Raw genomic sequence first — 23,872 nt, forward strand, 5'->3', positions numbered from 1 at the left:
ATCAGTCATCCATAAATGAGAGAAAGGTCTATATGAGAATTAGTTTCCTACCTTGCATTTTACTTATAGTTATTCATTTCATTCTCTCCTACCTGATTTGGAGCTCCTGCAGGTAAAATGCTTGCCTTATCTATTTCTTTTAGCACTGAAAGAGCCAAATGCTTTGCCTTATTCATCAGAGTATAGGTGCATTAAAAATGTTAAATCAAATTGGATTTGATTGAGTCTAATGGCTGGATAGCTATTTCGAGGAAAGGGGAGCTTTATTTATTTATTTTTGTTATTGTTTGGTAATGATACACTGTACCATTCATGAAAAGGTTCAAGTAATTTAAATTTATAAATGTGTACTCCAATCAACATTAATCTTTATCACAAAAATTCCTCTACCAAAATTCTACCCCTTTCGTCAAAAATGTTGCCTCATTGCTGCTAAGAAATTAGACATTTACATAGAAATCAAATGATAAAAATTACCCAGCACCTGCTGCCTTTAGGCAAACTCTAAAGTTTTCTATGTTTAGAAATACTACACATCTAGATAGCAAAAGTGTAATATCATTTTGTTTGGCAAGAGTCTCCTACTTCATATTCTTGATGTATAGATATGTGTGAAATAAGGCAATAAATCACCTTTCATGGGCCGTGTGACAAGACGTTTGAACCCTCCTATCAGAGGATTCACTAAATTTATTGATTGGTTTTCCTAGGACTTCCTTCTGACTATAAAGCTACTAAATTATAATTTTCAAAAAGGTAAAATTATGACTCATTTAAAATGAACAGGGGGCAAAGTTTTATTTAATTTATTAATTAATGAGGGAACTAGTAAGTTGTAATAATCAATTCAAAGGAGAATTTGGCAATCAAGCCTTCAGAAATGCTGAAATTAATTTGTTAATGGATTCAAAACACCTTAGTCTTCTATACAACAATATTAGGACATTTGGTGTTATCTGGTTTTTTTAAAGTTTTTCTTTTAACATTTTTTATTGAGTTATAGTCATTTTACAATGTTGTGTCAAATTCCAGTATAGGGCACAATTTTTCAGTTATACATGAACATACATATATTCATTGTCACTTTTTTTTTTTTTTTGCTGTGAGCTACCACAAGATCTTGTATATGGTGTTATCTTTTCTATGGGGTAAAAACCAAGTTTACTTTTCCTTACTGGGAAATATTGATTTGCACTGCCATCATTTTTTATGAGTTATATTCTCTTCTAATAGATATGTAAAATGGCATAATCAAAAGAAAGCCAGTTAAAGCTATACTTATTTATAGAATCAGATAAAACCCAGAGGGTATGCTAAAAGTATATCTAATACTCTACTTTGTCAGTCTGGGCCTTTTTTTCATGAAAGGGTATCTAATTTTGGAATGTGATCTTGATAGTGTATATTTTCCAAGATGTTTCTTCTTGGTAGTGGAGCCTATTACACTTTTTAAAAATGTTATTCAATAGTGTGATTAACTTTTTATGGCCGTGAACTTTTGATGGGCAACAGACTGTTCAGGATTTAGCTAGGTACCAGAAGCATTCCACTGAGGAGAGGACTCCAAAATTTCTCATTCTATGCCTTTTCTGAGCTCAATCCTTTTAAGTCAAAGTTTTACCTTCCTTTCTCTGCTTCTCTCTCCACTAAGGGTTCACAATTTAAGGAATCAAAACTATAGATGCAAATTAAATTCCAAGCTATTTCCAACCCCCAAGATTAGAAACTCATTCTATTTCCTTCTTAACCTCCATAACCAGAAGTTCTCTTAGGTCTCTTGTTCCTGGGTGAGGGTAGACTTCTTTGCTGTCAAATGGAGCTAAGAGTGGAGTGGAAGAGGAGTTCAGACAGATTTTCTCTGGCAGTGTATGTCAATGGATCACTTATTCTCTGATGAAAGACAAGAGTAATTCTCCTCATTGGCATGGTGATGAGGGGTGGATGTATGCCTTTAGAACAACATCTTAGCCAAATAGAGAATGATAACACTTTAAAAAAAAACACTTCAGGAAGAAACTTTCCACTTCAAGTAAGAGGGAGCATTTGCGCAGAGGTAGATTTCCAAGGGAAATCTTGTGGGAGTGTAGCTATGGGGGTGATGAACTTATTATTTTACAGACTAATCATATTCTATACTTGATGACCTGAAGAATGACATATGCCAAGTATAGAAATGTGGTTAATCACTCCTTGAAATTGTTTTCAAATAGTCAAATCACACTTTTTTTGTAGAAATCGAATATTCTTTCACGTTCTGTTATTTAGTAATGGCATCAAAGGTGAATTAACGATGGGTAAGAATGGAGGCAAGGAGCCAATTAAATGACTGTTTCAATAGTCCAGGTAAGATTTATTGATAGCCCAGAACTAGGGCAGTTGCTATAGGAAAAGAGAGGTAGTGCAAAAGCATAAGTATCAGAATTTGGTGATTAAGTGGAAAGGAAAATGTAGGGTATAAACTGACTCAAAGGTTGTTGTTTTTTGCAGCGTCTTATGGTTTTACTAACGCAAATACAATGTGCACACGAGCTGTCCATTCACTTCCTTCATTTCATAGCCTGGCACTGGAATTGGAGACTCTGATGGCTAGCTGGGCTTCTCTATCCACAATGGCTCTGTGGTTCTTGGAGAAGACATAATGAGCAACCTCAGCACAGTAAGATTTGTTGCACATCAGTAGCACTTTCAAGGCCCAGAAGCTTCTGGAAGCCACTGGGAAGCATATGCTTTGATTTTTTGTTGCTCCCGTAAGCAATATTGGGTATTGGTATCTCTGCAGACATATCTTTCATTAATTGGGGTTTTGTACATGAACAGGTATGGGGAACAAGAGATGACATGTAATTTGGCATTGATCATGTTGAGTTTGAAATATTAACTATTCTGGAAGGTAGGTTCAAGGTCCAACTTGGAAATACACATTTGAGGCTACTGAGTTTACAGACTTTGATTAAAGCCATGAAGGATAATGTTGCCAAAGAGGGTATGCGTATGGAAAGAAAAGAATGATCATTCAGGGACAGAAACCTGATAACAGAGCCAAAAAAGAAACTAAGAAAGGTAAGTCAAGAGTTTATCGAGAAACTGTAGAGAGCTAGGTTGGTGTCAATTGGATCATTAGATAATGTTTAGAATTGAGAGCCTTGAACATATACATACATACATCTATATTTCTATCTAAATCTACATTTAAATCAATGTCTATATCTACTCATCCTAAAAGCAAAGAACCAATAGAAACTGGAAGAAGTTAAATATATAGGAGAAAGACAATGAACCTGTTGGACAAAAATACCTGTTGTCTAAAAAATATCATAGTGTCCTCAAGTTAGTAGTATTTATATACAGCTTTGTCTGAAACTTTCCTCACTATATAGAGCATTCTGTTTTGAGGCAAACACTTCAAAGCATTTCATCAGCCCAGTCTTGGCCCACCGACAGGAAACTGCCACCCATACCTACATTCATCAACCAATTCTTTTATGTACTTTTTTTTTTTTCATCTACTTGGGGGTCAATGTAATACAGTCAGAACATTCCTGAGCACAACTCAGAATGCTGATTAGCAATCCAGTTCAGTCTTTACTTCCCATGAACCTAGGGTCTATTTCTCCACGTATATTGTTCAGCACAAAGGAAAATAAAATAAATTCATTGCTTTGTGGATGAGAAAGCAGGCCTAGGCTTGCTGACATCGCTCTGTGGCTTCTTTCCAAGGGCTTACTTTCAAAAACGTGATCTCCATCCTTTTGTTGACTGGAAAAAGCAAAAGCAAATAAAAAAACAAAACCTATAGGAAACTTCCTTTGTGGAGGAAGAAGCCATGTGTGAAGGATTTTCATCCACCATGCATTGCCAATGTTAAGTCTAAGTATCAGGAGCATTGCCTCGTGAGTGAATCTGCCTACAAGTGACCAGGCCATCATTTACGTGAAGAAAATGAGCATACTGCTAATATAATTGCTCCAACACTGATTCTTCCCTGTTACATCTTGCTAAGACTCCCTTGCCAATCCATGCAACCCCATCGTATTTATTGCAATTTTCAAGCCTGGCCTAATTAAGATTTTTTTTTTTTTTTGCTAAATCCCACTTCTTTCTTACATTTAAGGATCATAAAGACCAGATAATGAAAACTTTTAAATTACCCTCTGCAATTCTTGCTTACAAGGTAGTCAGAATTACCCAATTTTATTAGTACATTAAAAAAAATTGTAACTGACTGTACTTCAATTTTAAATAAATAAATAAATAAATAAATAAATAAATAAATAAATAAATAAATAAATAAATAAAGCAAGCAAGCCATATGAAAGAATTAAATTTGTAAATTTTATGCTAGCGGCTCTATTACAATATTCTTTTCAGATTTTATGGAAAGGCCTTTCATCCCCAGAACTACAAAATTAAGAGAGATTCTGCAGCGAAATAAGTTCCTTTCATGTGTTAAGCACCAGGCTGATTTACAACTCCCTGTTGAGATGAAGGTGTTCAACTTACCGCCCCCTCCCATCTTTCTTTTCAAGTTTAAGATGAGCTAAGTGAATCTGCTCCTGGTGTTCTGTAACGTGGATGAACTTTAAAAAGCTTTTAAACAAGCGGGATTGCCTAGGCAGCCACCTGGGAATAGATCATCACTTTCTTTGTGTTTCTATCCAACGGAAACGGTCTCACTGATTCAGGTGGGGCCCCCCAACCTGGGTGCCTAGGTAGCTCAGGGCATCACCAACACTGCTCCCGGGAAACATGCCCAACTGGGCTTCCCTTGAAGACGGATTCTCTTAGACTCCTTTCCTGTGAAGAATTACAATCAGCAGATAGGCTTACTAGTACACAGGTGATGTAGCCCCTCCTTCAAGTTAAGTCTCCACCTTTTCACATAAATCTCTTACTAAGGCTCCTGTTGTATATGAAATTTTCACAAGAGCTCTGCTGAGCTCCAACCTTTCATACTAGCAAGGCTGCCCGCCACCCACGTCTCATTCAAATTAGAAACTGCCTCACCCTCCTCCTTTACGCAGGCATAGACAGGTTTACGGACAACCGCTGCCGCTTCAGTTGCTCTGCAGCGAAGTTGCCTTTAATGACCAAAAGTCGAGCTTGCGTATGAAGTAAGACTTTCAAGACAGGGACAGGGCATAACTAATATAAAGATAATAGTTCTTGTCAATTCTGGGGTATTATTAGCTGTCACAGACAAAGCAGGCTTGGGCATGTATTTCTCAGGAATGACAGACCTTAAAGTAAACACATGCTGCTTCATGAATGTGTTGTTGAATCCTGAGAAACGTTTTTCTTTTCAGGGGGGATATTGTTTAGAAAAAACTGGATGGTGCTCTCTTGAAATATTTAGCTATTTACAGGCATGTCATGTGGAAAGTTTCTTTTCATAATAAAAATAAACATTTCTGAAAAGGTACAAGCCATCCTACGCAATTAATTAGAATTTACTGCTTTAACACGCAACTCAAATGCTATCAATCTGATTTTTCCCAACATAATTAAGTAAATTTTTCTTGCCCACAAATAGTATTTTTGTTTTCTTAGCCTTCATTATATTCTTCTATTATACTCAGTCTTTTTGATGCCAATAATTTTCTAATTACAATTAGATTTATATCCCTGGATATTTGAATATATAACTGAATTATATTTTATTATAAATAACTGTTTCACAATTTAGTAAATTGTTCTAAATGCCCTTAGGTAGTTGCATACTTACTAAATTACAGAAACTTTAGAATGCTCTGACAATATGTTTCTTAGTGTAATATAAGTAAAGTTAGAATGGTTTGTTAATCTATTCTCAACTATATCTTACTGGACACGTCGTATTTTCACAAATAAATGTTTCTTCCTGAATCCAAATATATGCTTAACACACAAGTAGTCTGAAATCTGAGTAACTCACCAAAATGACTGAAACCCTCACTTAAGTATCATCTTCAGCTGAAGGCAAAACAGGATGTTGAGGGTAGGGATTGGGGACTTCAAAGGGGAGAAAGGCAATTCACATGGAGTTAAAAAGGCAAATGTTTATTAAATAAATGTTTGCTGGGCCCTGCGGAGACAATGGAACACAGAATGGACACATCTCTAGGCCCTGTTCCTCCCACCACCACACCCCACCCATATTCTTTGCGGAGAACTCTGTGACAGTCTATTCCAGGTACAGCCCCTCTATCTAAAACATTTTTTAGGTAATTAGGGGGAAAGTCAAAGTTTCTTCCTGAGTCTTTTGGGCCTTGATTGTTTTCAGCCCCAAATAATCTGCGTGCCAAAGAGACATTTTGGGGTGGCAAATCTTACTTCCCTACACTGCATCCCTAAATGACTTTGCTAGTACACACCTCAGATTTCTAAGCTGTTTCCTACTACCAAGGCCAGCAGACATGATGAAGTGGCCCAGTGGGTGAAATTTCAGTGTTCCTCCAACTGGCTCGGATCCTTGTTTTTACTTTTTCGAATTATTTTTAACACACTAAATCTGCTGATGGCATTTTAATTCAGGCTGACAGTGTTATTGTCTTCTGAGATTATACAGACATTTTATGGGGATTTTTATTCCAGGGCAGCCAATTAGCAAGCTGAATTAGGTTACAGGTTATTGCCACTTGGAAATAGGGATGTTTGCTTCAAACTTGTTTTCTTCCCTGTGCTAGAGAACATATGTGTGCTGCTAAAAATATCATTAATCGTTGAAAACATTTATTCAGCTGAATAATGTTTCTTCTCCTGTTACAATGTGCAGTTTGTGCCTTTCTAAACAGAGATCAGGGTGTTCCCAGAGTAAACATTAACAGAGGTACACCAGCTTTAGGGAATGAAAACAAAAACCAAATAAACAAAACAAACAAACAAACACCTGACCAAACCAAAAAAGAAAAAATAACCATTTACTTGAATTAGATATTTCTAATTCAGTCTAGAAATAAATGTATGTAGCTTTAAGTAAGAATTCTGAATACAAATACATGATTTTATTCACATTGTTCTTCTTTGTACATATTGTGGTATTATGAATTCTGTTCAAATATGCCCACCTTTATACAAAGTGTGGTTGAAAACACTAAATGTATGACATGTAGGCTTTTCTGCACAGGGTGAGTGGATATATAGCAATAATTTAGTTTGTCTGGTCCATGAAAATATCAACATGGGAAAATTCAGATCAAAAAAATGTTGGTTCTATGGTTTTTATTTTTTTAATTTTGTATCTAAATTGACCAAGTAACATAATTATTGCTGAGTCTTCAACTAATTTTTTAAATAGACTATAACAAGATCAAAGTTATATTTTGTTTGTTTACTTTAATTATCAAATACTTTTAGGCCTTTAGGTTCATATATCCTAGACTTAAGCCATCAACTCAATTTGTGCTAATTCTGTTCTAAATAATGATACCAAAGTTTCTAATCTGTTTTTCATCCCTTTTTAAAAATATGTTAGACCTACATGGAGATGAATGAGTGCTGATATTTTATTTAGAATAAAATACATTTTTGTAATTCATAATAAGAAATTTTAAGTTGCTGTTTCTTATGAGATACAAAACATCGATTCATCCACCAGTTTATTAATTCCTTTCATAAATATTAACTAAGTATCTTTTATTTTCCAAATATGTGATAATAAATAATTATTCCTATTTTGATTCAAATCAGATTAAAAGATATCTGCAAATATCTCTCTCCTTCCTGATAAATCAGGCTACAGAATCTAATCCAGATGTGTTCATTACTCATATAGTAACCTCTCTATCCCAGAAAATCCAATAGTCCCTATGAAAGAAAATGGCTGATTCTCTTCTAAATACTGCTTTAGCTGGATTATCCCTAATGTGCACCTAAAAAAATTCCATAGATATTTACCATAAACAATGTTTTAGTTTTGCTTAATATAATAGCCTTGAAGAAAGATTTTCAGCTTTTTGAAGATGATTGTATGTGAATTGATTTTATTCTTAGAGAGTCTTAAGATCTCTTCCAATCACCCAAACCAACATATAACTATAGTTTTCATAAGCTATTTCAGGGCCAGAGTTCATACATTTTTCTATTTGTTACTTTTTTAGTTAGGGGTAATATTTAAATTATAAGTAATCTGACGTCTCAGATAACTAATGCCTGTGTCATAGCAGGCTCTAAAATTTCCTAAAACATTTACCTACAATACTGTTATTTCTCAGACTCACCAAATGTGTTCTCATGTCCAACATCTTCACAATATCTATTATTGACACACTTATAAAACCCCAGATGTTTATTACTATTTTTAAATAAAAGTAACATATATCATTTAGATGGTTCAGAAATTATAAATTGAAAGTTAAAGTACTTCATGGGCATCCCTTTGGCACCACCCTAATTTGTCTCAAAAATTAACCATTATCAAGTTTCTCATGTATTCTTCTAGAATAATTTAATTTTTTTAGAAGTCTGCAAATATGTTTGCAATGATTCAGTTATAATTTTTATATGGTCTGTTTCTATCAACACTACAGATAGTCATTCTTTCATCTGCATAAAAGCCATATTTCATTGTATTGACACATTACAAATCATTTAACCAGTTTCCTATTTATTGGTCATTAATTCTATTTCAGGTTTGTATTAATTATAATGTTGTAATGAATAACTTTGAACGTATGTTTTGTTACATCCTTGTGATTCAATCCAGGATCACACTGATAGATATGAGATGTTGGAACACAGAGTATAGGCATTTTACATTTTGATAGATATAGCCAAATTCCTCTAAAAACTTTTGCATCCTTTTACATCTTCACCAAAAACTCATGACATTGCTTATTTCCTTACCCTCTCACCAATACTACATATCATCCAACTTTTCATATTTATCTGATGGAAGAACATAGAATCTCATGTTTTATTTGAATATCTTTATGTATGAAAGAGGCTGAGAATCTATTATATATCCATAGGGTTTTTTTTTGAAAGCTGCTTTTTCTTAAACTTTTCTGATTTTAATTGCCATATTTAATACATTATTATAGTTTTGTAAGTATCTTATTTAACTTAAGAAAATGAGTCATCTGCTATTTTGATATAAGGATTATATATGCTTCCAATACCAGTTCACAATTTCTACCTTTTTTTTAACTTTGTATATTTTTTCTATAGAACTTTTGAGTTTGTGTGTATTAAAATTATCAATTTTTGAAAATTGTATCTGGTTTTGTTTCTCTAGGAAAAGTCACTCTCTCTAAAATCATATTAATTCAACAAAATATTTTTTCAGAATTTTAATTTTTTCATTAGTAACATTTAATTATTTGATAGATATATTTAATATTTTGATGTCAGTAATGAGATAAGGAAGCACATGGTAAGTAAGTGCTCAATAGCCAAAAGTCATATTGGACAGAAGAAGTGTAGAGTCCTCAACCTTAATATTAGATTTTTTTTTTTTTTGCTGGCTCATCCCTTAGATTTATTTTTATTTTTATTTTTTTAAAAAAGCTTTTTCCCCTTACGGAAGCACTGGGGATCGAACCCAGGACCTTGTACATGCCAAGCATATGCTCTACCACTGAGCTATACCCACCACCCCTTAGATTCCTTTTACAGATAAATAAGCAGTGCAGTATGATAAAAGAATGTGTACATGTATTTCTAATCTATTCCAGAACTGAATGGCATGTTGCAATGTGAAAGAACTAGAACAATTTTACTACCTGCACCGCCGAGTTTGTATACTGATGTAGACATATAATAGGAGTGTGGTAGAGAGAACCAAAGAAACTCTTAGCAATCAGCTACTTCAAGCATCTTATTTTCTGCAGATGTTGAGACAAATGCCTTCAGAGATGAAGTAAATTTCCTATACAGTTAGTTTGTAAGAGGATGAAGAGAAGAATTCAGGTCTCCTGACTCAAATCTAATCCAGCACCACAGATTTAAACTAACCTATATCCATGTGGAAAGATAAATTACTTAATACACTCAAGGAATAATCAAGTATAAACCTAGACACCAAAGAATGGTATCAGCCACCTAAGAATCTATGTGTGTTTACATCCTAACTGTAAGCCACCCCAAGTGTGGTCTTGGGTATTGCCCCTTGCTGGATGTAATGCAGATCTCAGTACCTTTATTCCATAAAAGAAGAGGAGGAGGAGGTTTGGATCAGATCTTGCACAGCAAATACCTTAAAATTCCTCATCATATATGTTTACCTTCCAGCCTCTTCTTCCTTTTCCTGTGGCAGTGGAGGTTCATGCTGTCTGCTTTTTCACACATAGCCTTCAGATTTTGTCTCCATCTCCTTCTTTAAAAACATTTCCAATATCAATTGTTCCACTTTTTTTTTTTTCAGAATAATTCAGATGGTCCTTGTTCCTTCATCCAAACTTACATCCACACCTTTCAAGGGGATCACCAACAGAAGCTCTCTCTGTTGCAGACTGACTCAACCCAAAAAAAGTCATCAACAGCTCATAGTTATTTTATCAGGAGACTTCTAAGACATTTGTGGTAATCCGAATTTACTCTACCAGGAAACATCACTCTCAGTTTATAATGAAAGTAAACAAATTCTCAGATCATATCTGCCACATGCATAGACATTAACTAAATGATCATTCATTAGTGTGCAGGCATAAAACACTTTCATACAGACTGTTTGGCAAGATTCATGATATACTACCAGCTTTTCAGGGCATGTTCACTTGACCTCATTTGCTTGACATTATTCCAAAAAGCTCACTTTAAATTACGCCAGGAGAAGAGTTCTTTTAACCTACTGGTTATAAGGCAACCAAAAGTTATATTAATCATGGTAGAACATCTGGGAAATCAAGTCTTAGGCTCCATTCCTAAATAAAAGCTACATACCTGGCCAGTGTCTTATATACTGTTCATGCAAAGAAGGAAGTGTCTCTAAAAAATTTTAGCATAGATTTTGAATACCTTTAGTTTTATCCATGGGAACCCATTTCTAACATTCATCATGCTAATTGATCAAACTATTAATATGATTTATCATACTAATTATCAAAGCATCTGGTTTACATCAAGATAAGTAAAATTTAGTATGCATTAAGATCCTTCTGATATAAGGCTAACCCATCAGCCCTGGGTGCAGATTCTTGATTAGAATGCTAACTCCACCAGGTTGTAACTTTAACTGACCAACTAACTCACATATTATACCCACTTTTTAATGATGAAGTACTCAAGGCCAGTCTTTGTAACATCTATCCAATTAATGTAAGCTATTTAGAAGGTAACTGAGAGCAAGTAGAAACTACAATTTTTCTGTGACATATTTTATATATGGAATTATCTCAGGTTTTATATATTGAAACTGAGAAATGTAAAGGTCTGAGTTCAGTGAGGAGTGAGGGTTGTGTTAAATGTAATGTTATGTGAAAGGAGAAATTCCAGGAAATTATTGAAACCAGCATTTTTCACAATTACGGGAAAAGTTTTTTTTTTATGTTATTGAATAGGCTGTGAAAGAAGCAGCAGTACAGGAAATCAGATGATTATCTGAAGTGGTGATATACTCACTGGGATGAAGAGAGTTTTATTTTAACAGTTCCCAGGACAGTCAGGAAAGTAACTCTATTTGATAAAAACTCAATATCTTTATTGAAAAAGTAATTTTAAAGAACATTTAAAAACAATTTAGCTTCTAGATTTAAATAAGCAATGGAAGAAGACAATTTGGATAAGATGAATCTAAATATCCACGTTTTAAAAAAACTACTTGTGAGATAAAAATATACAGAAATATGTATATTCTAGTATTAATTTAGGGAGAAAAAACTGATCTTACATATGACAGCCATTCTGCCTGGTACTTTATGTATCTTCTCTTATATAATTCTCATAACAATATTGAGGCATATATTGGTCATCATAATATTCCATAAAGTATCTTAATAATCTCTTGATTGTTAACAGAAAATTCTTCCCTGGTACCTTCGTACAATACTGAACTCTAGGCATAATTTTTATGTTTTTTGTTTGTTTTCTATTATCACCAGTGACGTAGAGGAAAATCGGTTTGTTAGATATTTTTATAGAGTATTGTAGGGTATTCCACACTCAGGGATGATTTCCCTCCCTAAGATGGATTGTATTTTTCAGTCTTGTTGTATTCTCAAGACATGGACACCAAAGGTCAGAGAACAATCAAAGCATTCCAACAGCCTTTATTCCCCCATCAAATAAAGTAGTAAGACACACCTAGATTTTAGCTTTTTTGATAATTGCCCCCTTCCTCAAAGGAGAAACTCTTTAATCATTGGAGTAGTTCTTAACCCAGAATTGGCATTCTTTAGCTTTGGGGCATAAGTCAGAGGGTTCACCATAGCTTATTTTTAAAAGTTAGGGTCAGAAATATTAGTTGACTATTTCAGCAAAGGGACTGAGTATTCTGATGCTTGTAATTAACTGCACTGTGATAGAAGTATGGCTGCTGGTGGAATCGAGGCACATTTCCTTTTCTTTAGTCTGAGATCCAAGGGTTAAATTTCTCCCCAAGGTGTCTACGGCAACATACCTATTCTAAACAAAGGGACTTTAAACAGTGGATTTGCTGATTTGGTAGTCTTCCCCTGGGGCTCAGTGATATTGGCACACTTTGGAAAGAATATTGTTAAAAAATATTAGCTAAATCTATGCCCAGTAGAAAGAAAATATAATTACAAAGTGGGGGCTGGGGAGCAGTTCTCAAGCCCTATTTAGACAATTTTCCTAAAGGACTCATATAAGATAGAGTCAAGTTGGTAAAAAGAATAAATTATTTTCCTATTACAGTCACTTTGAGCAAGCAGGAATATGTTGAGGTCTTTAGTGTTAGTAGACTGAGCATATTTAACGTTGCAAAGATTTTAAAGATAACCTATTTCAGATCCTTCATTTAACAGAGGCAGTGCTAAGTCCCTGAACAAGAAAGTGATCTTCCAACCAGAGTTTAAGGCAAGATGCAGAAATCAGATCTATGAACTTCCTGTTTAGTGCAAGTTCTCTAGTAAGAAACAGCTTTATTGATATTTTTCTGGCACCAAGTTATAAAGGTGACTAAGCTAACTAAGAAGAAAATAAAAGTGGAATCTGACGGAAGGAAAGGCTATGAGGAGATAATGATGAGATTTCCAACTCAGAGAATAAAGGGATGGAAGAATGAAGCAGAGTCAGTGGACAGGGAAACCCAAGATTCAGAAAGAAGACTGCTGTCTGAGTCAAGCAGAATGAGACGTGGAAATGACCTAGAGAAGAGACGGCAACGTCCAACAGGGAAATGGTAAATGAAGTTTCATGCACTAAAGCCACACGAGCAGAAGGACCCAGCGAAAAACTGAGTTTAATAGCTAAATTATTCTGCCTGTGCAATACTGCTGTCAGCAATTCATTTATTGACTGATATGTTAGATAATAAATAGGAACCATAATTACAATGACTTATACGTGTTGAGATTAAAAAGATGTTTCCTTCTAACTAGGAACTAATCCACTTACTGGAAAACCTTATATTTAGTATCTAACAACCATAATGATTTCATTTGATCGGTTGTAATAATGGCCTAAATTTTGTCTGACAGAACAAGTATATTATTATAGAAATTGTTCTAAAATTACAATAATTTACTGCTCTCATAGCAACATACTTGGGTCTACATTCTTGAAAATCTTAAACCATTTAGCTGGTACTTTAAAGTTTATTTTAAAGTTGTGAAAGTATATTTTTATGAAGATTACTTATTCCTAGCTCTAATAAAGTACAATGCTTTAAAAGTTGTGGACAGGCAACAAAATAATCGTGATACGATAAAAAGTATTTCATTTAGAATAAGTAACAAAATAATCACTGATTAAATAAAAACAAAGCACTTAGTTTATTGTACTGCTTTGCTGGCTTTACTTGTGTTTTTAGAAAAAGGGTTCAGAGAATAAGCAGGAGCCTATGATCCTTAAGAAAAAGACCCCTTTTTACTCTGTTGAAACAGTGAACTAATCACATGACTGAAGAAAAAACTCATCCAAACCAAGTGTCTTAGAGTTAGTTCTGGCAAGAATTCTTGACCTTAGGCAATTAAAATAATGATCCACCTTAATTTAAGGATGTTTTTCAATCTCAACATATAATGTTGTAATCTAGTTAAGTAACATTTGCCACAATAAATTATATGGTTGTTTTATTACATGTGTGGTTCCCATGAGGTAGAATGTAGGCAAACCACCAAAAACACATGACGAATGCCTAAACCGGAGAAACTACAGTGAAAAGATGTGTGTGTCCCCGGGACGCAAATGATATTGTTGGACATTTGTACACATCCTGGGTTACATCTAAATTAAAAACAGAGTTTGAAACTGGTAATGAATTACAGATATTAAGGTTTTACTTCAGGGAGTTCTGGGGGAGATGCAGGAGGGAGGAACATGAAGACTAGTTCAGAAGGGAAAAAATGAAGAGATACCATAGCTTAGAATCTACTGGATCTCTAAAAGCCTTTAAAATGTCTAAAACTTCTATAAGTGATGTAGACTTAATATTTCATTAGATATTAAATAACTGGATCCTAAGAGGTTGATTTAAATGACTCACCCTTAACAAGTAAGTTCAAAACTCACAAAAAGGGATAAGGAGAAAAAAAAGTGTTGTTTTACCAAGTACATGAAATGAAGCCCTTTTTGCAACCTTCCCCAGTGTTGGCAGTGATCTAAAGCCCAGATCTCTGATCTCAGCCCTTCTCTCCCTGTAAGAACATGAAGCTACCCCTCTTGCCTGGACAGAGATAAGTCTAGTGTAACTAGGAAGTTCTGAATAATTATCAATTGAAATGGCCTAAACACAAAGTCACTCTGTTCATACCAAGAAAAGATCAAAATGTGTAAGTAATTCAGGTTTCCAAACACTTTACTAGATAATTAAAGCCAAATTACTTTTTCTTTGGCTTGAAAAAAATTTTAAAATAAAATAAAATAAAATATATTAACTGCTGTTTTTTTTTTTTTAATAGAAAACTGCCTGTTTTAATGCCTTATAATTTTTTCTCCTTGCATCTTTACTCTGTTGGCAGTGAGGCAGTCCTTTTAAAAATACACATTCACACATATAGTCAGCATGTTTGTTTTTTTAAATGAGGACATTAATAATCAAGGTAATGGATGATTAAAATGTTTTTATAGTTACTGAAAGCCAAAGTTAATTTATGCTTTTGAAATAAATTCACTAAGATTACAATTGAAATGTTTGAAGAATATTTTCTATTCATTTTCAGATAAACTTGTTTCTAAGGCATATAACTTTCTTTTGTGAGAATTTCATGAAAAGGCAAACTCTTTTCTGTATTTCTCTATTACTGTAATGATCTTTGCAGCTAAACTTGCGGCGGTTACATCAGCTGCTCAGTGTCCTGGGCTGGTCTTTCCCTGCAGTGTACTTTGGAAGAAGCTTATCAACATGGTTTCAGAAAAGGGTAAATGTATCAAATTGTCTCAGTCTCTTTGCACTTGAGGTGGGGAATTCATGACAGAAACAAGTCTAAATTAAAGTCATACTTTCGCTTTACTAGTCTTGCCAAATCCTTTCTACTTGGTGAGTTCTCACACCAAGGAATTCTTCAGAGTGATGAATTAAACTTTTATTTGCCTTTCCCATAAGTTACCTCCAAGTATCCTTCTAATTATCTTGTTTCCTTCCCCAGTGAACAACTTGTCCGTAATTAGTGTTAATAATTCTATTTTGGAAAGATTGACTTATCTTTTGTTTATACATTGAGTGTTGCACAAAAATGTTGGGAAGTAATTTCCTATGTATTCATCATGGGAGATGGTAAAAGTGTTCTAGAGGTTTTGATATTTACCTCTGATGTCGTTCAGTGTTTTCCCAGATACTGTATTTTCAGGACAATTTATGCTTTTATCTTATGTAAAAGATAGTTGCAGCTTAATGTGGTGATTTACTAAAACACGTATTTTTGAATTAGTTGAAAAATGGAATGATATACTGACTTTGAGCAGTTTGTAGTACTTGAATGTATTAAACCAAAGTAATTGCATTAATGCTAATGTACATGCATGTATTCCAAATAACTCAGTGTGACATCCATTTTCATAGGAAATCCCGATTTGAAGTAGGTCTTACACAAAGTGGCAGCTCGTTTTGGGTGCTCCTTAAGACTTTAGCTCCCCCACCAAAAAAAGCATCTATCAGTAATTGTCTTTTTTTCTCAGAGAAATTCCATATGTGCTCATGTAATTGTGTTATGTATCTTTGATCTAGATGATAATTGTATTCAACAGCATTTGTATTAAAAGAAAAGATATGTGGATTTTAGATTATGTAGAAAGCAATACTAAGTAATTTTGATTGAAATAATCCACTTCAGAACTCATCATGTTGACTAACAATTATCTTGAATAAAATAATCAGATTATTGAAAAAATTCGCAGTGTTTTAACTGAAATTAAAACCAAAACTTGAGGGAATTTTATTGTACTCTAGTTACTGTGTTGAATATACAATATGAATTGAAATAACCAAATTGATGTAAAATATTACTATCTATTATATTTAAATTTTGCTTTCCCTGATTGAGATCTTATCTCAAAAATGTTTTCCTCACTTTCTCAAAGTAATCCTTCAACTCTTAAATATTAACTATATCTGAATCAGGAAATGCTTTTGGATGAAAAAGAGTATGTCACTATTGTAATCGAATTCTACTGGTATAGAGCTGGTATATATCCAGTCGCCACTGATATCTTTTCCAATAGAATCTCCTGAAATGCTATGCCAATTGCTAACAAAGACTTATTGATAAAAAGTAATAAAGGGCTCAGTTTGACTTTCTTCTACTCTTCTAAAAATGCTATTGAAGGCCATCCAAAAGCTATTGTAGAGCTAATTCTTCAGTCAGCCAGCATTCTTTGTCTCCTCATGTTTCCTGGCCTCTGGAAGATAGTGCTTGTGTTTAAAGCATTCACACTGAGTTGAAATTTCCATAAAAACCGCCCTTCCCCCTCCATTTTTTATTGATCAAAGAGTCAATTTATCTTGAAAAGTTAGGTAGTTTTGCAAGTTCAGCAATCAACAAAAAATAAAAGATTCTCTAAAATATGTTAACTATTTTAATTTAAGAAAATTCGTAAGTCATCAGAACTCTGGAAGCAAGTCTGAAGCACTAGGAGTGTCACTGTCTTCCCAACTGATTACAGTCATGACTGCTGAAAAGTGAGTGTAAGTATTCACTAAACTATGTGCTGCAGCTCCAAGCCTGGAAGGGACCCAGAGGATATTCCAGTTACAGACTTATACTTACCTAACTTTTAGCTGCATTGTGCAAAACAAGAACTATTCTGTTCTACTGTAAGATGGACAACCCCAATGTATTACAGAAAATCTCAAGCCAAGTTTATCATCTTGTTTTTGCTACAAATCTTAAATCAGTATTTGTGTAACTACTTCAGACTCAAAGTTTCTTTGACCTTTCCTACTATTTATTTCTGCTCCCAAGAGAGCTGCCTCAGAATTCAGTTCTTCTATTCCTTAAATCAAGAATTCCTTTTTTTATCTCACATTTGTGCCAAGAGGTGAAATTCCTCTCACCTTCTACCTCCACAAGTAAAAGGAATTTTATGTAGAGCTATTATTCTTAGTAGTCATTACCAATGTGTCTTCAAGGACCCAGAAAAAGTATACACTCAAAATTCTCAAAATCTACAAATGTTATCAAGGCATCAATAACGAAATAAATTGAAGAAAAATAAATTGGAGTCTTCAAAACTGTATGGTAACAAACCCCAAGACCTGTACCCCTGAAACTCTGCCTATTAGGAGCTCTCAACATCTATTCGGGTTTGCATTCTATTCCCTTCTTCTCTCCATTATTTTGGAGGAACACTAATGATACTAGTTAGATCTTATATTGGTTAGAACTCTACTGGCAAAAGCATCAGAAACTCAACTAAAATCAGCTTGGAAAAAAGAAGGTTCACCAGACTGATTAAGAAAACCCAAAGCTACAAGAAAGCCAAAGATGGTGCTAAAACTAAAACAATTAGAGAACTCTACTGCCACCATCATCCAGTCCTTCTCTTCCACACATTTTCTCCTTTTTTCTTATTCTTTTCTTTCTCTGTGGGTCTCCTTTATCCTAACAAAGCTAATTCCTTTAAGATATCAGAGGCTTGTACCTGGCACCACTAGGAATTTCATTTATTTCACATTTAGAAAGTAAATGCCCCTTTTTTCTTTAATTCTAATTAGAAATATTCTTGGGGCTGATTGGCCTGACTGGAGTCTGGGTTCATTCCTGTGGATAATGGATTGGGTTTTCATGATGGAAAGACCCCCAAACTACCTGAGGATGGAAAAGAGAAGCTATCCCCAACAAAAAGGGGAGAATTCTTTCCAGAATAAGGAAGAAATGATCAACAGGTAAATATTTGCCCAGTACACACTCTCTTGTCTTTATTGCTTTATTTTCCTTTTCTACCTACACTAATGGAGACATCCCTTCCTTATGCTATATTCTCTATACTGACATGAGGAAAATGAGCATTTCCAACTCTGGAATTTATTGGCAAAATAGGCATCTTGTATTATTACCAAGATCTTTCTATCGAGATCTTTGCCCTGTCTGTCATTCAAGTCTCAAAGCACTCTTTCTTTCCATTTTTTACCTATCTCACAATGTTCACAAGCAAACAAAATCCCTGCCAATGAAACTACCCATGGCTACTGATACCTATCCAGAACCACTTAAATACTCGGTATAGACACAGCTTAGGTTCTAGCTCTGGGATCTGTACTATATAAAATTGAAAGATGATGTAGCAGTCCCATACATTACATTTTTAGTTTGACAAATTGAGAAGGGATTAGGTATAAACCACATAATCAGTCAAAAAAATGCATCACCTGTGTTGCTTAGCATGCAGGTATTTCCAAATGAAATAAAATTAACATTGCAGGCATTTACAAAAGTTAATTACTTTTAAGTTGATCCAAGACCACAGGTTACACCCCAAACTCCCACAGTGGGTCAAAACATCATGCATGGAAAACAGAAATGATTCAAGTTATTCAATGCCACGACAAGAAAAGCAATAGAAAACAGTTTCTTCCCTTTGATTTACTAAAACTTCAGTTCCCAATGTCATTTTCTCTACACATTTGTAACTTGCCATGAATTGTGATGTGTGTCATAAATGCTTTGTACTAACAAGAACTACTGTATCAAAAGTTGTAAATAATTCTTCTTCAGTCAGTTTATGTAGGTCTAAGTTCATCCCATCCTATATACGTTATTCTCATATATAGCTTTTCAATTTCTCCTTGAAAGGGAGAGGAACCTAGTGACCTTACAGTGAGAACATAGGATTAAAAGGACCGAGTATGGATGGACATGACCAGATTTTCTTTTGGGAAAGAGCACACTGGCTACATGGTGAAAAGCAGCAAAACAGGAAGCAGGAGACACTTTAGAGGCTGCTGCTGCAGTAATTCTGTACAAGGATAGGAAGCCAAGACCAGAGACAGCAGCAATGGTAACGCATGTCACAAAGTGGGTTTGTAAGACACAACAAAGATCCCATAGGCAGACCGCTTTCTAAAACTCACTCAGAGAAGTTGAGTTTCCATTAATAAGAAATTAAATATCTATTGTGCAGTGGCCTCATGCAGGGCACTTTTATGGATACTGCTGATACAGTTACGAAAAGCTGGAAACCCCTGCTTTTATGAAGCTCACGTTCTAGGCAGGCAGATAATAGTAATAAGCACAAAGTACACTACATCTGATACTGACAAGCAGTCCAGGGAATAGTAAAACAAGGAAGGTGGGTGAGAGGTATCGGGGAGCTGAAAATGTAGATGTTCCCCGAGAAGAGCTCACTGAGAAAGTGGATTCAAGCGTAAGGTCCTGATGGTAATAAAGGATCCAAGCAAGTATAAGGGAAAGAGAATTTCTGGCAAAAAAATAAATCTCTGAGGCAAGAAAGAGGTGTTCCCTTGGATGTCAGCAGGACTGGAGAAGAGTAAAGGAGGTGGGAACAGAGGAAGATGAGATCAGAGACAGACGGAGTTGGCAGGGTTGGATCACACAGGGCTTTGTAAATCGTGGCAGGATTTAGGTGTTTATTCAAAATAAGAGGGAAAAGCTTTGGAAACATTTGAACATAAAAGCGGCATGATCTGACTTACTTTCAACAGAATTACTCTGGCTGTTGTAGTGACAACAGACTGATGGGAAGAAAGGAGGACAGAGGTAGAAAAGGGCTCATCCATGAGGAAGCCACTGGACTAATCCAGGTGAGGGTTTGTGGTGGATTAGACCAGGAAGACAGCAATGGGGTGGTGAGAAATGGCTAGATTCTGAATATATTTTGAAGGTAGAGTTGGTAGGACTTGCAGATGGACCAGATAAAGGGATGAGAAAAAGAGATGGGGAAAGGATTTGGCCAAGGATTTTGGATTAAGCAATTGGAAGACAGGAGCTGGGGGCCATCGTTCAGCCCACTATAAATGTAGGTCCTTGGTAATGCAAGAATCAAGCAAGACATTTCTGAAAACTATACTGGAATTATTAAGCTACACCTATTAAACAGTACTACTCAGAATCTGTGGAGAATTTGATTGACGAAGAAAAAGTAAATGAGACCTTGGTGGAGAATATGATACTTATGCCACTAACTGAATGTCCTTGTTTTAACTGTAGCATAATAATCAGATCACATACCTGGCCTTTGTTGTTTAGGCCATAGGTAGAAATTGTATTAATAATAATGATTATTCTATTCTCAGGAGCCTACACTAATTCATGCACATGCAGAAGTATTAAATTTTTTAAATAGAAAAATAATGCAGTATATTTTGGTAGTATTGTATATTATTACATAATATTATGGAATATTCATCTGTATATAGTTTGCTTTTTTCTTTTTCTAGCATAGTCTTCTATTACCTCTTCATATAACCACAATTTTGAACCATCTTTTTCTATAGTGTGAATCTCAAGACAATTTAGTGTTTCTTCTAGTTATTAAATCAAATTTTATTTTTTTATGATTTAGAATGTAGAAAAAATTGTAATTTTAACTGTCTGAGGTTGTAAGTTGCACTATGATATAGTAAAAACAGTTTTGACTTGGTCCCTTGTCCTTTTTTTAACGTCAGTATACATGTCTGACTTTCACTAGAATACTTTCTGGCATACTTAAATTTTGGCAAGATTAATAATTCTGAAAAAAATGTAAAATATTAATCTGAAATTAAGGCCTACCCAAGAGCACTTCAAATGCATGTTTAAATTGTCTCTGTTGTACAGAGTTGCTCAATTTTGTAAACAAATTACTCTTAGACTACATACTTTGAATTATTGACACATGCATAGGAGTCTTATCACGGGAACACTTGTTTCTTCAGGGTTTGCTGCATTGGTGTCAATTTTACACATCATTTTATCCAGAACTGCTAGACTTTATCAAGACAAAAGGTGCTGGAAATGCTAAGACATGGTCCCTATACGTAAACCATGAGACTTCACATACAGAGGTAGGCAGGATGCGCAGTGCTGCTGTCAGTCTGTACCTACCCTACAAACACAACAATTCTGATAATTTCCAATTTGTAAGAGAAAATGCATTTATAATTTGCTGCTAAAATGGTTATATTCCTGGACAAAAGAGGACTTCCATTTTTGCTAGGCAGTGAAGGTACTAAAATCTGCTGCTTAATATTTTGCACTTGGAATGACTAGGAGAATTGTCCACAGACTAGTTCTGGTTCTGTGCGTCTCAAACTTTGTTTCTCTTCTACCACCTACATGCATCTGGTGCTGGGAGATGCAGCACATAGTCATACTGGATTATCACCTCTGGCATCCACCCTTATGAGTCAGTGTTGCACCTGGTAAGTCAGTATGGTGAGTGATGAAGTCTTTCTGAAGGCCATTCTGACTGTGACTTGCAATATCTTAATTATACACAAAATGACTATAAATTAAATAATATTATCCTCCTAAACCCAATTAGCTGTCAGTTCAACTCAATTTCCCTTTATCCAGATCAAAAAAAAAAAAAAAAAAAAAGCCTATGACCACTACAAAGTCAACTATGAAAAAAGAAGTGTGATAAAGGCAAGGTCAAAATAATAAGATACATGAAATTTTAAGTGTCTTATACATCAGATATATTAAGATATAATTGTAATACATAAAAAATGTGATTTCACACACAGATGAATTCACCATTTGTAGCCGTGCTATATGTTTATGCCCTATAAAAAAAAGAATTCTGATTAAGTGTATTTTGTGTAATTCTATAAGGGGGAAAAAGTTGTACATTTATAATTATAGTAGTGAGCATATAGGAAATGTTCATATAGTGATTATGTCTGGTCCTGTATCTCACAATGCCAGGTGAATCTAAAAACCCCAATTTGTATTCAGATAAAGTATAAAATTATAAATGTTACAACATGACATATTTTTACAACATGTGGCACCCTAGATATTAAACACAAATGTCATTTTTTATCCCTAAATAGTACAAGAACCCAGATGAAATCCATGTAAAATAGTATATTTCAACCTATTTTTAATAATTTGGTGAAAATGAATTTAAATATTTATGAAGATAGGAGTTTATTTTTTTTACCATAGTATTCACAGACATCTCTTTCATACAATCAAAGCTCATGGAAAATATCAAAGATCATAATTCTATCCACTATTATTTATTAAACCCTAAGCAGAACTGATATTTTGTATCATGGTAGATTTCCAAGTGAGATAAACTGACTCAAAAACTGCCAGCCACCTCTGTTTCTGGTAATGGGTGTATCAGAATTAATTTGAACAGATCCCAATTATTTAAAGCAAAGCAACGTAGAGCCTGACCTCTTTTTCTTTTTTTGAAGCTCAACATTGTTGAAATATCTTTGATGAAACGAGAAAGCTTGACCAGGGTCAGCTTGCAGATATGGACACCAGGTACTCATGAAAGGGAATTTACTCAAAGGATGGGAAAATATGGGTTAGTGACCTGATCTTAAAACCAGTTCCTAGAAAACTGTGTGATTGAGACCAGGGACCCCTTCTGACCTAGCTGTGCTGGTGCTGTACAGCTTGCTTTCAGGAAAATGGCAATGCATATACTTAAACTTTAGAAGCCTCGCTCTTCTTTACCATGGAGTAACTGTTGCTAATCATAGTATGGAGAGAGAATTTTGCTACCCTACTGTGACCTACTCTCTGAGAAACGCTGCAGACCAGCAAATAGAAAGAATATCTAGTTTTCTACAGGTTTACTAATCCTTTGTGTGTAATTCTCACTGTGCAGCTGTAGTCACAGCACAAGAGAACAGAATTCTCTGACAACTTGGGAAGGCTTTCTGGTTTTCCATCCTTCTGTAATAATAATCAGTTTTTGTCTCAAGGCAGGAAGAAAGAATGCAGGCAAGGGAAGAAAACCATACTCTCCACCTGTGAAACGGAGCCTGGAATGATTTAATTTGAATGGTCTCATATTGTGCTGTTCTATTCTGGAGGTGCCCTGAACATTTTATAGCAAACTCTAAGGCCAGCCTTGGAGGAAGTGAATGATATCGTTTCAATTTATAAGGTAGAGCCCTAGAGGCTAAGTATTATTTCAGATACTTTTGTTTCTAATAGTTGGTGTAATTCTTCTTTAAATTACCTGATTAGTAGCCAGACGGAGAGCTGAAGGTTTTCATATTTAACTGTGATATTTGAATTATTTCTGTATCACTCTTGATTAAATAATGAGCATTAATGTAAATTAAACTTTTAAAACATCATGACATGACAATGGCAGAGTGTAGATGAGATTATCCAGGGAGTGTGTGGCATGAAAAGAGAAGGGACAAAGA

General features: G+C 34.7%; 1 long non-coding RNA gene across 1 annotated transcript in view; it reads right to left on the bottom strand.

Moving 5' to 3' along the window:
- LOC135322468 (uncharacterized) overlaps positions 1 to 23,872 on the bottom strand; it is a 140,954-nt gene that overhangs the window by 112,075 nt on the left and 5,007 nt on the right. The window lies entirely within an intron of this gene.

This window comes from Camelus dromedarius, chromosome 11 (assembly GCF_036321535.1).
Source record: "Camelus dromedarius isolate mCamDro1 chromosome 11, mCamDro1.pat, whole genome shotgun sequence".
In the NCBI taxonomy this organism is placed as follows: domain Eukaryota; kingdom Metazoa; phylum Chordata; class Mammalia; order Artiodactyla; family Camelidae; genus Camelus; species Camelus dromedarius.